Genomic DNA, 14,703 nt, shown 5'->3' with positions numbered 1-14,703 from the left:
AAGAGCTTTCCATCTGATCTGGTCCGGAGATAGATGCCTTCTGTTGTAGTTCCAAAGGCCTGCTTCAGCAGGACAGCGAAGAAGATCCCAAACAAGGTTGGTGCAAGAACACAGCCCTGCTTCACGCCGCTTCGGATGTCAAAGGGGTGTGATGTGGAGCCATCAAAGACAACAGTGCCCTTCATGTCCTTGTGGAAGGATCTGATGATGCTGAGGAGCCTGGGTGGACATCCAATCTTGGGGAGAATCTTGAAGAGGCCATCCCTGCTGACCAGGTCAAAAGCCTTCGTGAGATCTATGAAGGCTATAAAGAGTGGCTGTCGTTGTTCCCTGCATTTCTCCTGCAGTTGTCTAAGGGAGAATACCATATCAGTGGTGGACCTGTTGGCTCGGAATCCACACTGTGATTCTGGATAAACGCTCTCTGCAAGTACCTGGAGCCTCTTTAGTGCAACTCGGGCAAACAACTTGCCTACAACGCTAAGGAGAGAGATGCCACGGTAGTTGTTGCAGTCACCCCTGTCGCCTTTGTTCTTGTACAGCGTGATGATGTTTGCATCCCTCATGTCTTGAGGTACTCCACCTTCTCTCCAGCAGAGACAAAGGATTTCATGCAGCTCAGTGATGATGATCTCTTTGCAGCACTTTAGGACTTCAGCAGGGATGCTGTCTTTTCCAGGTGCCTTGCCAAAGGCAAGGGAGTCCAGGGCCACGTGAAGTTCTTCTAGGGTTGGTTCACTGTCAAGCTCCTCCAGCACAGGCAGGCACTCAATGTTGTTCAGCGCTTCTTCGGTGACTACATTTTCTCTGGAATATAGCTCAGAGTAGTGCTGCACCCAGCGTTCCATCTGCTGCGCCCGATCCTGGATGACCTCGCCTGTTGCAGACTTCAGAGGGGCAATTGAACTGGAGGTTGTCCATGACTTTGTGTACCTTGGCTCAACGATCTCCGACACTCTTTCTCTCGATACCGAGCTAAACAAACGCATCGGTAAAGCAGCTACCACGTTTTCCAGACTCACAAAGAGAGTCTGGTCCAACAAGAAGCTGACGGAACATACCAAGATCCAGGTCTACAGAGCTTTCGTCCTGAGTACACTTCTGTACTGCAGCGAGTCATGGACTCTTCACTCACAACAGGAGAGGAAACTGAATGCTTTCCACATGCGCTGCCTCCGACGTATTCTCGGCATCACCTGGCAGGACAAAGTTTCAAACAACACAGTCCTGGAACGTGCTGGAATCCCTAGCATGTATGCACTACTGAAACAGAGACGCCTGCGTTGGCTTGGTCATGTTGTGAGAATGGATGATGGCCGGATCCCAAAGGATCTCCTCTATGGAGAACTCGTGCAAGGAAAGCGCCCTACAGGTAGACCACAGCTGCGATACAAGGACATCTGCAAGAAGGATCTGAAGGCCTTAGGAGTGGACCTCAACAAGTGGGAAACTCTGGCCTCTGAGCGGCCCGCTTGGAGGCAGGCTGTGCAACATGGCCTTTCCCAGTTTGAAGAGACACTTGGCCAACAGTCTGAGGCTAAGAGGCAAAGAAGGAAGGCCCATAGCCAGGGAGACAGGCCAGGGACAGACTGCACTTGCTCCCAGTGTGGAAGGGATTGTCACTCCCGAATCGGCCTTTTCAGCCACACTAGACGCTGTTCCAGAACCACCTTTCAGAGCGCGATACCATAGTCTTTCGAGACTGAAGGTTGCCAACTAACTAACTCTCCCAACACTCAATTTTAGTGGATGTCTCCTGGTTCTGGTGTTGTGTGAGAGTGTAAAGAGCATCCCTCTATCCACTCTGTCCATCCCCTGCATAATTTTGTATGTCTCAATCATGTCCCCACTCAGGCGCTTCTTTTCTAGGCTGAAGAGGCTCAAATGCTGTAGCCTTTCCTCATAAGGAAGGTGCCCCAGCCCAGTAATCATCTTAGTCACTCTCTTTTGCACCTTTTCCATTTCCACTATGTCTCTTTTGAGATGCGGTGACCAGAACTGGACACAATACTCCAGATGTGGCCTTACCATCGATTTGTACAATGGCATTATAATATTAGCTGTTTTGTTCTCAATACCTTTTCTAATGATCCCAAGCATAGAATTGGCCTTCTTTATTGCCGCCGCACATTGGGTCGACAATTTCATCGACCTGTCCACCACCACCCCAAGATCTCTCTCCTGATCTGTCACAGTCAGCTCAGAACCCATCAGCCTATATCTAAAGTTTTGATTTTTTGCCCCAATGTGCATGACTTTACACTTACTGACATTGAAGCGCATCTGCCATTTTGCTGCCCATTCTGCCAGTCTGGAGAGATCCTTCTGGAGCTCCTCACAATCACTTCTGGTCTTCACCACCTCGGAAAAGTTTGGTGTCATCTGCAAACTTAGCCACCTCACTGCTCAACCCTGTCTCCAGATCATTTATGAAGAGGTTGAAAAGCACCGGTCCCAGGACAGATCCTTAGGGCACACCACTTTTCACTTCTCTGTGAAAATTGCCCATTGACACCCACTCTCTGTTTCCTGGCCTTCAACCAGTTCTCAATCCATGAGAGGACCTGTCCTCTAATTCCCTGACTGTGGAGTTTTTTCAGTAGCCTTTGGTGAGGGACCGTGTTGAACGCCTTCTGAAAGTCCAGATATATAATGTCTACGGGTTCTCCCGCATCCACATGCATGTTGACCTTTTCAAAGAATTCTAAAAGGTTCGTGAGGGAAGACTTACCCTTACAGAGGCCATGCTGATTCTCTCTCAGCAAGGCTTGTTCATCTATGTGTTTTGAGATTCAATCTTTGATGAGGCATTCCACCATCTTACCTGGTATGGATGTTAGGCTGACCAGCCTGACATGTTAGACTGACTGGCCTATAGTTTCCTGGTCTTCAACCAGTTCTCAATCCAGGAGAGAACCTGCCCGCTTTTAGGAGTTTGGACTGTGGAATTTTTTCAGTAGTCTTTGGTGAGGGACCATGTCCACGGGTTCTCCTGCATCCACATGCCTGTTGACCTTTTCAAAGAAATCTAAAAGGTTCGTGAGGCAAGACTTACCCTTACAGAGGCCATGCTGATTCTCTCTCAGCAAGGCTTGTTCGTCTATGTGTTTTGAGATTCAATCTTTGATGAGGCATTCCACCATCTTACCTGGTATGGATGTTAGGCTGACCAGCCTGACATGTTAGACTGACTGGCCTATAGTTTCCTGGGTCCCCCCTGCTTCCCTTTTTAAAAATCAGTGTGACATTTGCTTTCCTCCAATCCTCTGGCACAGTGGCTGTTTTAAGGGACAAGTTGCATATTTTAGTCAAGAGATCAGCAACTTCATTCTTCAGTTCCTTAATAACTCTTGGGTGGATGCCATCAGGGCCTGGTGATTTATTGATCTTTAATTTATCAATGAGGTCTGAAACATCTTCTCTTTTAATCTCTATCTGACTTAATTCCTCGGTCAGGAGGGGCTGTTCGGGCAGCGGTATCTGCCCAAGGTCTGCTGCCATGAAGACAAATGCAAAGAACTCATTTAATTTCTCTGCCATCTCTCTGCTGAAGGCCATGGAAGACCTGACTGCCTCATTAAGAGCTTCTTTGTTGTGCTTTGACCACCACTATATATGTGGTCTAACATTAAGTGGTACACACGTGTGTGTGTGTGTGTGTGTGTGTGTGTGTGTGTGTAGTTCTTACACATTTAGCACCCACATTTTATAATGAAAATCTGTCAGGACTCACCAGAAGTGATGCCATGACTAGAAGTGACATCATCAAGCAGGAAAATTTTTAACAATTCTAAACTGCAATCCTACCCACACTTACCCAGAAGTAGGTCCCATTTACTATCATTGTTAAAAGCATATACAGAGTAGCTTGCTAAAAGTACAGGTCTGAAACATTTCTCCAGATACTGTCACATACTATGGTAGCATCAAGTCTAATATATTAAAAAGAAAATATTGAAATGAATGGGGACCCACCTGAAATTGGCTGGGACCCACCTAGTGGGTCCCAACCCACAGTTTGAGAAACACTGATTTATAACATTAAGGGCGCAATCCTAATCCCTTATGATGCAGAACAATGCAGCTCTGAGGTAAGGGAACAAACATTCCCTTACTTTGAGGAGGCTTCCATGAGTGACACCCAACTGCAGGATGCAGCACAGGTCCTGGAAAGCACTGACATAAGGGGTTAGGATTGCAACCTAACTGTATTTATGTACCACTTTCAACAGAAAGTTCACAAAGTGGTTTACAGACAGTCAAATAACTAAATGGCTCCCTGACCCGAAAGGGCTCACAATAGATTGTGATATACAAAGGTGCAAAAGAACACCAGCAGAGAGCCACTAGAAAAGACACTGCTGGGGTGAAGAGGGCTAGTAACTCTCCCCCTACTAAATAAAAGGAGCACCCACTTGATAAAGTGCCCCTCAGCCAGTTTGCAGGGGTTTATAGCCACAACCATCTTCATAGCCATCCGTTTGCAAGATTCTGCTTGCTTGGTCTTGCCTCTCTTGCCCCAAGGCTCCTGCACAGGGCCCATGAGAGGGGGGGTAAAGGGGGGTCATTTGTTTCCTGGTCCAGGGTCAAAAAGGGAGCCCAGGAGCCAAAGGAGGCCCAGAGGATTTCCTTGGATTTTACATCTTCCAATCTCACCTGGATATGCTGTCCGTGTGAGAGGCTGAGGGCACATGGCAGTGGCTACTGCCACAAGCCCTATATGCACCAGGCCCGGGAATGTATACTCAGTGGCATAGCTGGTGGCCACAGGCCGCCCTGGGTGCCAACCTCGGGGAGGTGACACCACTAGTGACCAAAATAGTGAAAATTGCAGTTATTAGGAATACCACCATCATGTTATTTAACATTTGATGTGTAATTTCTAGCAGATTGCAATGAAACAAACCAGTGACATATCTCCATTCTATCAAAAGTTATGGCCAAAGAACCAGAAAACAAAAATACAACTGTCTTATGTAACAAAAAATTAGATTTCCTTAATTCAAAACGGACCAATGAGGCTGATTGTTTGACAAGCCAATGATATGTTATTATACAGCACGGAATCAATGAAGTGTTTGTATGGTGACACCCTCAGGGAGGTGACACTACTAGTGATCAAAATTGTGGAAATCATGGTTTTTAGGAATAATACCATCATGTTATATGTCATTCAATATGTAATTTAATGCAGAATATAATGAAACAAACCGCACTGAAATATATGTGTTCTATCAAAAGTTTTAGCCAAATAACCTGAAAAAAAGAAAACAACTGATTTACGTAACAAAGTGGACTACCTTAACTCAAAACTGTCCAATGAGTCTGAGTGTTCTGAGACCTAACAAGGTGTCATCATGACACAGCACAGAACCAATAAGATATTATGAGTCAGTTGTATGTATTTCCCTTGTATCAGAATTAATACTCAAACTACTATTTAGTTGTGTGTGTGTGTGTGTCATCAAGTTGGCCACTGTTTTTTGGTTGGTTACTAATTGGTTGTGTGACCTGTACTTTCTATAGCAAAATAAATAAAGTTAACGGGGGTGACACCATGAGTTACCAAACTGGGCGACACCAACCCTAGTTATGCCACTGGTAGGAAGGTTGGGTGTTGGTCACTGGCTTAGATGACTTTTACAGTGGATTCTAAACATTCATGGTGGACTCTAGTCTATCAGGGATTATTAACCATGATGGCTCATTGAACCTCCAGATGCAGGGACAGTATGTTCTTTCTGCTTCCTGTGCAATGCATACATATGAATGAATTTATGCTACAATCCTATCCAAATTTACTTGGGGGTAGTGGGACTTGGAACTACAGTGGAACTTCTCTGTAGACATGCATAGGATTGGACTCTTACTCTAGGGGAGGCCCGAGATGTGTCTCTTGCCTCCAATAAACTAATCAAGTGTTATTGACACTAGCTTCCACCTGGCAAGTGAATGATTTAACTGCCTGCCTGTAGCCGTTGATTCTGACTACAGAATGCTACTCCCCATTACCTTTTACCAGCATCTAAACTTCAGGACCCTTCTAAGAATATAAGAACATAAGAACAGCCCCACTGGATCAGGCCATAGGCCCATCTAGTCCAGCTTCTGGTGCTCCTCACAATCACTTCTGGTCTTCACCACCTGGAAATGTTTGGTGTCGCATGCAAACTTGGCCACCTCACTGCTCACCCCTGTCAACAGGTCATTTATGAAGAGGTTGAAAAGCACTGGTCCCAAGACAGATCCTTGGGGCACACTGCTTTTCACTTCTCTCCATTGTGAAAATTGCCCATTGACACCCACTCTCTGTTTCCTGGTCTTCAACCAGTTCTCAATCCAGGAGAGAACCTGCTCGCTAATTTTTAGGAGTTTGGACCGTGGAGTTTTTTCAGTAGTCTTTGGTGAGGGACCATGTTCTCCTGCATCCACATGTCTGTTGACCTTTTCAAAGAAATCTAAAAGGTTCGTGAGGGAAGACTTACCCTTACAGAGGCCATGCTGATTCTCTCTCAGCAAGGCTTGTTCATCTATGTGTTTTGAGTTTCAATCTTTGATGAGGCATTCCACCATCTTACCTGGTATGGATGTTAGGCTGACCAGCCTGATATGTTAGACTGACCGGCCTATAGTTTCCTGGGTCCCCCCTGCTTCCCTTTTTAAAAATCAGTGTGACATTTGCTTTCCTCCAATCCTCTGGCACAGTGGCTGTTTTAAGGGACAAGTTGCATATTTTAGTCAAGAGATCAGCAACTTCATTCTTCAATTTCTTAATAACTCTTGGGTGGATGCCATCAGGGCCCGGTGACTTATTGATCTTTATTAATGAGGTCTGAAACATCTTCTCTTTTAACCTCTATCTCTATTCTCCCTTTCTCTCATATTGGTCTCCCCAATTTTCCTCTCTCTTTCTTCCTTCTTTCCCTCCATCCAAAACCCTCACATGTTCTTAACCCCAGCTTTCGGTGAAACCCATCTAAGACTCAATCCCATCCAACTTTCCAAAGACAAGGTAGCCTCAATGGGAACAAACATTCCCTTACCTTGGGGAGACCTCTGTGACTGACCCCCCCCCCCCATTGCAGGATGCAATACACATCCCATTGACATGGCTGTATCAGCACTGGAAAGTTGGATAGGATTGGGCCCCTAATCTCCCTACATTGCTTCTTGCTCTGCCCTCCCTTCTTTCTAAGGACTTCTTCTCTTTTCTATCTTTATATCAGCTTACATCTCAAGAGCTCTTTTGTGAATACATGGTCACATATAGCTTTCCTTGTGCAGTTCAGTATGCGAGCAATGAAGTTCAGTTAGACACCTGTTGAACCTTTCCTCTGTGCCTCTCTCTTCCTTTCCCCACCTTTCCTTCTTTTGCATCATGGTGTCATTGGCCATTACACAGAATTTGTGCATTCAGATTGCTTTTCCCTGGTGTGTGCATGCTACACACATTTTAAAAAGCACTGCCAGGGAACACATCAACACCGCACAAATGATGACAAAGTCAGAGACAAAAGAGATCTATACAGAATCTCCTTTCCCTTACCCAATGGAATGTTCAGAGTGGTTAGGTGTGGCTTCTGGGAAAACTTAGCAAGTGCCACCCAATTGTTTTATGAATCAGATTAAGAAACTGAGATGTATTAATGATTCAGACAGGGAAAGAATGGGCAATTTCCCTGGGTTGAGGCAGGTGTGGAAAGGGGTTCAGCAAATTACTAATTATAAAACAAAAAACGCTGCCCCCATGGATGGAGATGCTCTGTTGGCAGAGGAGCTGAATAACTTTTTTGCCCGGTTTGAGGTAAATCAATCTGAAGTTGCCACACCGCAGTTATTAACTCAGTACAGCTCCCTCCTTGTTGTGGGAGAGCATGATGCGTGGAAGACACTGAAAGCGGTAAATTCAAGGAAGGCCGCCGGACCTGATGGCATTTCCGGCCGGGTGGTAAAAGACTGTGCAGACCAATTGGCTGGGGTTTTGACTAAGATTTTTAATCAGTCTCTATTCCAAGCCATTGTTCCATTGTGTCTGAAAGCTTCCACCATTGTTCCATTGCCAAAGAAGTCCTTTATAAGTAGCCTCAATGATTATAGACCGGTGGCACTCATTTCTATTATTATGAAGTGTTTTGGACAATTAGTTCGACAGTACATCATCTCCTGTCTTCCAGACTCATTTGATAGATATCAGTTTGCATATAGGGCAAATGCATCAACAGAAGATGCTATAAACACCGTCTTACACACTGCTTTAACTCATTTAGAGCAGCGGGAGACCTATGTAAGAATGCTCTTTGTGGATTTTAGCTCTGCATTCAACACAATTGTACTGTACAAACTGATATCTAAACTTAAAGATCTTGGGTTTCCAGATCCAATTTGTATGTGGATCTTGGATTTTCTTTCAAATCGCCCTCAGAGGGTGAGATTAAGGAACTTTGTTTCTTCTGCCAGGATTCTCAACACGGGTACTCCACAGGGCTGTGTGCTGAGCCTACTATTGTTTACCATCAGACTGCACCAATATTTATCCTAGTAACAAGATCATTAAATTTGCAGATGACACCATGTTAGTGGGTCAAGAAGGCCCAACAACAGTTGTACTTTTTGAGACTCCTCAGCAGACAAAAACTGTCTGAGACACTGTTGGTAATTTTTTATCGCAGCTACATAGAACATTCTTTCTTATTGTCTCTGTGTTCGGTTTGCGAGTTGCACAGTGGTAGAGAGAAAAGTGCTCCAGAGGGTTATCAACACTGCTCAGAGGATTATTGGCTGTTCCCTCCCTTCTTTGGAGGAACTTTATAGTACAAGGTGTATGTCAAAAACCTTAACAATTCTGAGAGATCCTTCGCATCCCGGTTATCAGTTTTTTGAACTATTGCCATCAGGAAGAAGATATAGGGTGATAAGAACAAGAACGAGTAGATTAAAGAACAGTTTTTATCCCAATGCAGTGTCTAGATTAAATGCGGGGGGTACAGTGATATGTTGAACAGAGTTTTAGCAATGTGGTGATTGTATATGTAGTCTGCCTGACTTTGTTGTATTGTTGTTTTGTGTGAGTCTGTCTTGTTTTACCTTGCAGAAGCACCTAATTTCATTGTACTTATGTATATGGGTACAATGACAAATAAATTTTCTATTCTATTCTATTTCAATATGATAATGGACTAAGGAACCACTAAGGAGAGTGGCCATCTGATGGTGACAGAATTGTTGGTGGTGACGGCACCTCCAGGTTTGTGCAGCTGCCACCACAACCGATGAAGAATAAAAGGCTTTTTTGGACTTACTAGTGTTCAGTGGTGGTGAGAAACCAGGTTTTGCAGCATCTCCAACCACCACCAAACACAGATAAGTCCAAAAAGCCTTTTATCCTTCATCAGCAGCAGCGTGAACCCGGCAGTGCCATCACCACCCATTGAAATGGCCCCACATAGACTTGGTAGTTCCTCTTACCTTTTTATAAAGGTTGGGAACCACTGATTTCAGCCTTAAATACTTTATCCCCTCAATCTCAACTAAACACTTTCCTGCTTTGAATGATACTTTTGTCCAGAGAACAATCTGGCATAATGTTCTTTTTTCTCATCATCTTACTTTCAGTTTCATTTATTCTGAACAGAAACTTGTTCTTCTGCATTTCAGCAATCCTGCTTTTACATGTTGCACCACATCCAAGCTTTGGGTCAAGTAGGAGGACAGTGTGCTGATGATATTTTATAGTGCAGTTCACCCATAGTTTGGTGGCGGTGGAAGGACTTCTAATTCCAGTTTCTTCCTCATGTCATATGGTCAAAGGGAGCACAGAGGACAGAAGAGGGATTTCTTTTCAGTCTTCACCAATTCTACGTTCAGAAACTGAAATTGCCAGAAAATGTCTCCAAAGCACAAAATGATTTGTAGACATTGCCCATCCATATCTGCTTACCTGAGAAGCTACTCAGCAGCACAGGTTTGTCAAGGATGCCAGTTTGATATGAATGATTTAAAATGGGAAGCTTGACTTTCCATTAGAGTACTTTAAAAAGGACACAAAACATTTCTACTAGACCAGTGTTTCTCAAACTGTGGGTCGGGACCCACTAGATGGGTTGCGAGGCAATTTCAGGTGAGTCCCCATTCATTTCAATATGTATTTTATTTTTAATATATTTAGACTTGATACTATCATGGTAAGTGACTGCATTTGGGGAAATGTTACAGATCTGTACTTTTAACAGGCTGCTAAAGTGATTCTCACACATTTAGCACTGGGAACCACTTTTTAGAATGAGAATCTGTCAGAGTCCACCTGAAGTGATGTCATGACTGGAAGTGATGTCATCAAGCAGGAAATTACTATCCTAGGCTGCAATCCTACCCACACTTACCCAGGACTAAGTCCAATTCACTATCATTGTTAAAAGAATATACATAGTAGCTTGTTAAAAGCACAGGCCTGTAACATTTCCCCAAATGCAGTCACATACCATAGCATCAAGTCCCATATAATAAAAATAAAATATTGAAACGAATGGGGACCCACCTGAAATTGGCTCGCGACCCACCTAGCACAGTTTGAGAAACACTGGGCTACTATGTACATGCTTTTAACAATGATAGTAAATGGAGCTTAGTCTTGGTAAATATGGATAGGATTGCAGCTTTGGTAAGTTTGGGGATTTTTTAAAAAAAACACCAGCAACTGCTTGGGAGGTTTAGAAGGGTTCTTTATTTTAAATAAATTTTAAAACGTATACTGATTGTAAATTTTTAATTTTCTTAATTAATTTGCTTTGATTGTATCATTGGGGGTGTTAAAAATGTTCCTGCTTGTGATCTCACTTCCAGCCACGGCATCACTTCAGGTGGTTCCCAACAGATTGTCAGTCTAAAAAGTGGGTCCTGGTGCTAAAAAGTTTGAGAACCACTTTACTAGACTGATCATGTCAAATTTACAAAATAAAGAGTTTGAACTAAGTTGCCAAAAGGAGAAATCCCACCCTCAAAGTTTGTCATTTGCATTATCAAATGAACAAATCAATGCCATTCCCATGCTTGCTCCATTAACAGTCCCAATGAATATAAGTTTGACTGACAGACTATTAGGCAAAGAAAGGTGTTGAGTAATCACTACGGCTTCTGTAGCCAGTTACCACCTACTGTCAGGATAGGTTCTAGACTTTGTGACTGTAGCCTTAGAGTCTGAAAATGAATCTTTCCTTAAAAGGAGCTGAGCATTTCAGTCATATATAGGAAAGAACCACTGGCTGTCTTTCTCCATGGTTTATCTCTCTCTCTTTCTCTCCTTAGCAGCTAGTTTTCCCTAGGAGATGAGAAGAGCACTAGCCTGTGCAAGAACTATTCATGGTGGTAAATGCATCATGGGCTCTGACCCACCTTTAGCTATCTGCTAAAGAAACAAAGCTCCATTTGGTCCTGTTAGGTCTGCAGCCAGCCCCACATCCAAGTTTGAGTCTGGCCAGGGAGGAAGAAAAGGGAGTGCTGATTTAGGTCTTCCATTTCCTTTGCAGAAAGGGGATATTATCCACTCTGGGTAGAATCACCCCGAAACAGGTATCACTAATAAAACCGGGTTTAATTGATATAACACAAGATAATGCTAAATTATTACACACACTCTCACACCCACCCACTTAGATCTGGCTAGGAGATTATACCCAACACCTGAGCTAAAAGAAACCACACATGGTCTTCTGTTCCTTTCTCATTTGACCAAAAATAGATGGAAAGATTTTATTCTAGGGGTAGACTGAGGATAAGATGTGACGACATTGTCTTGGCTTTGTCTCTTATTCTCTGGGGGGGGGGGGTTGGTTTTATGCATCATGCACTTTGCCTCTCAACTGGAAATTTACACCCCCGAGTTGATTTGCTTCTTACACGAAATAAAGCTACATTCCAGACCCCCCTTCACACTACCTTGATAAGCCACAGTCTTCCACTGATCAGAGGAGCCTCTCTGTAATTTATAGCCTGTTCCTAAGCAGTTCTGCATACTTTCTCTGTGCTTTATGAAGTGCATCTCTTGAGAGACTTCCTGTTAATTGGTCTAACATAAGAACATAAGAACATAAGAACAGCCCCACTGGATCAGGCCATAGGCCCATCTAGTCCAGCTTCCTGTATCTCACAGCGGCCCACCAAATGCCCCAGGGAGCACACCAGATAACAAGAGACCTCATCCTGGTGCTCTCCCCTACATCTGGCATTCTGACTTAACCCATTCCTAAAATCAGGAGGTTGCGCATACACATCATGGCTTGTACCCCATAATGGATTTTTCCTCCAGAAACTCGTCCAATCCCCTTTTAAAGGCGTCTAGGCTAGACGCCAGCACCACATCCTGTGGCAAGGAGTTCCACAGACCGACCACGTGCTGAGTAAAGAAATATTTTCTCTTGTCTGTCCTAACCCGCCCAACACTCAATTTTAGTGGATGTCCCCTGGTTCTGGTATTATGTGAGAGTGTAAAGAGCATCTCCCTATCCACTCTGTCCATCCCCTGCATAATTTTGTATGTCTCAATCATGTCCCCCCTCAAGCGTCTCTTTTCTAGGCTGAAGAGGCCCAAACGCCGTAGCCTTTCCTCATAAGGAAGGTGCCCCAGCCCCGTAATAATCTTAGTCGCTCTCTTTTGCACCTTTTCCATTTCCACTATGTCTTTTTTGAGATGCGGCGACCAGAACTGGACACAATACTCCAGGTGTGGCCTTACCATAGATTTGTACAACGGCATTATAATACTAACCGTTTTGTTCTCAATACCCTTCCTAATGATCCCAAGCATAGAATTGGCCTTCTTCACTGCCGCCGCACATTGGGTCGACACTTTCATCGACCTGTCCACCACCACCCCAAGATCTCTCTCCTGATCTGTCACAGACAGCTCAGAACCCATCAGCCTATATCTAAAGTTTTGATTTTTTGCCCCAATGTGCATGACTTTACACTTACTGACATTGAAGTGCATCTGCCATTTTGCTGCCCATTCTGCCAGTCTGGAGAGATCCTTCTGGAGCTCCTCACAATCACTTCTGGTCTTCACCACTCGGAAAAGTTTGGTGTCATCTGCAAACTTAGCCACTTCACTGCTCAATCCTGTCTCCAGGTCATTTATGAAGAGGTTGAAAAGCACCGGTCCCAGGACAGATCCTTGGGGCACACCGCTTTTCACCTCTCTCCATTGTGAAAATTGCCCATTGACACCCACTCTCTGCTTCCTGGCCTCCAACCAGTTCTCAATCCAGGAGAGGACCTGTCCTCTAATTCCCTGACTGTGGAGTTTTTTCAGTAACCTTTGGTGAGGGACCGTGTCAAACGCCTTCTGAAAGTCCAGATATATAATGTCCACGGGTTCTCCCGCATCCACATGCCTGTTGACCTTTTCAAAGAATTCTATAAGGTTTGTGAGGCAAGACTTACCCTTACAGAAGCCATGCTGACTCTCCCTCAGCAAGGCCTGTTCGTCTATGTGTTTTGAGATCCTATCTTTGATGAGGCATTCCACCATCTTACCCGGTATGGATGTTAGGCTGACCGGCCTATAGTTTCCCGGGTCCCCCCTCTTTCCCTTTTTAAAAATAGGCGTGACATTTGCTATCCTCCAATCTTCTGGCACCGTGGCCGTTTTGAGGGACAAGTTGCATACCTTAGTCAAGAGATCTGCAACTTCATTCTTCAATTCCTTAATAACCCTTGGGTGTATGCCATCAGGGCCCGGTGACTTATTGATCTTTAATTTATCAATGAGGTCTGAAACATCTTCTCTTTTAACCTCTATCTGACTTAACTCCTCGGTTAGGAGGGGCCGTTCGGGCAGCGGTATCTGCCCGAGGTCTTCTGCCGTGAAGACAGATGCAAAGAACTCATTTAATTTCTCTGCCATCTCTAAGTCTCCTTTTATCTCCCCTTTCCCTCCCTCACCATCCAGAGGGCCAACCGCTTCTCTGGCGGGTTTCCTGCTTCTAACATATTTGAAGAAGCTTTTATTATTCCCCTTAATGTTGCTGGCCATGCATTCCTCATAGTCTCGCTTGGCCTCCCCTATCACCTTCTTACATTTCTTTTGCCACAGTTTATGTTCCTTTTTATTCTCTTCATTAGGGCAAGACTTCCATTTACGGAAGGAAGCTTCCTTGCCCTTCACAGCCTCTCTAACTTGGCTGGTTAGCCATGCGGGCACCCTCCTGGATTTAGTGGAACCCTTCTTTCTTTGCGGTATACACCTCTGCTGGGCCTCTATTACTGTTGTTTTAAGCAGCCTCCATGCACTCTGGAGAGACTGAACTCTTTTTACCCTCCCTTTCAGCCTCCTTCTAACCAGCCTCCTCATTTGAGGGAAGTCCGCCCGTCGGAAGTCAAGGGTTTTTGTTAGAGATTTGCCTGGTATTCCTCCCCCAACGTGCACGTCAAAACGGATCGCAGCATGATCACTGTTCCCCAATGGCTCAGTAACGTTTACATCTCTAACCAGGTCCTGCGTACCACACAAAATTAAATCCAGAGTCACCTGTCCTCTGGTGGGCTCCGTGACTAGCTGATCTAAGCCACAGTCATTTAGCACGTCAAGAAATCCGGTTTCCTTATCGTGACCAGAACACAAATTGACCCAGTCAATATGAGGATAATTGAAGTCCCCCATGATTACAACCCTGTCCTTCCTTGTCACCTCCCTGATCTGTTTCCTCATTT

The sequence above is a fragment of the Tiliqua scincoides genome, chromosome 4 (genome assembly GCF_035046505.1).
Source record: "Tiliqua scincoides isolate rTilSci1 chromosome 4, rTilSci1.hap2, whole genome shotgun sequence".
In the NCBI taxonomy this organism is placed as follows: Eukaryota; Metazoa; Chordata; class Lepidosauria; order Squamata; family Scincidae; genus Tiliqua; species Tiliqua scincoides.
Note: the sequence above shows the minus strand (reverse complement) of the source record.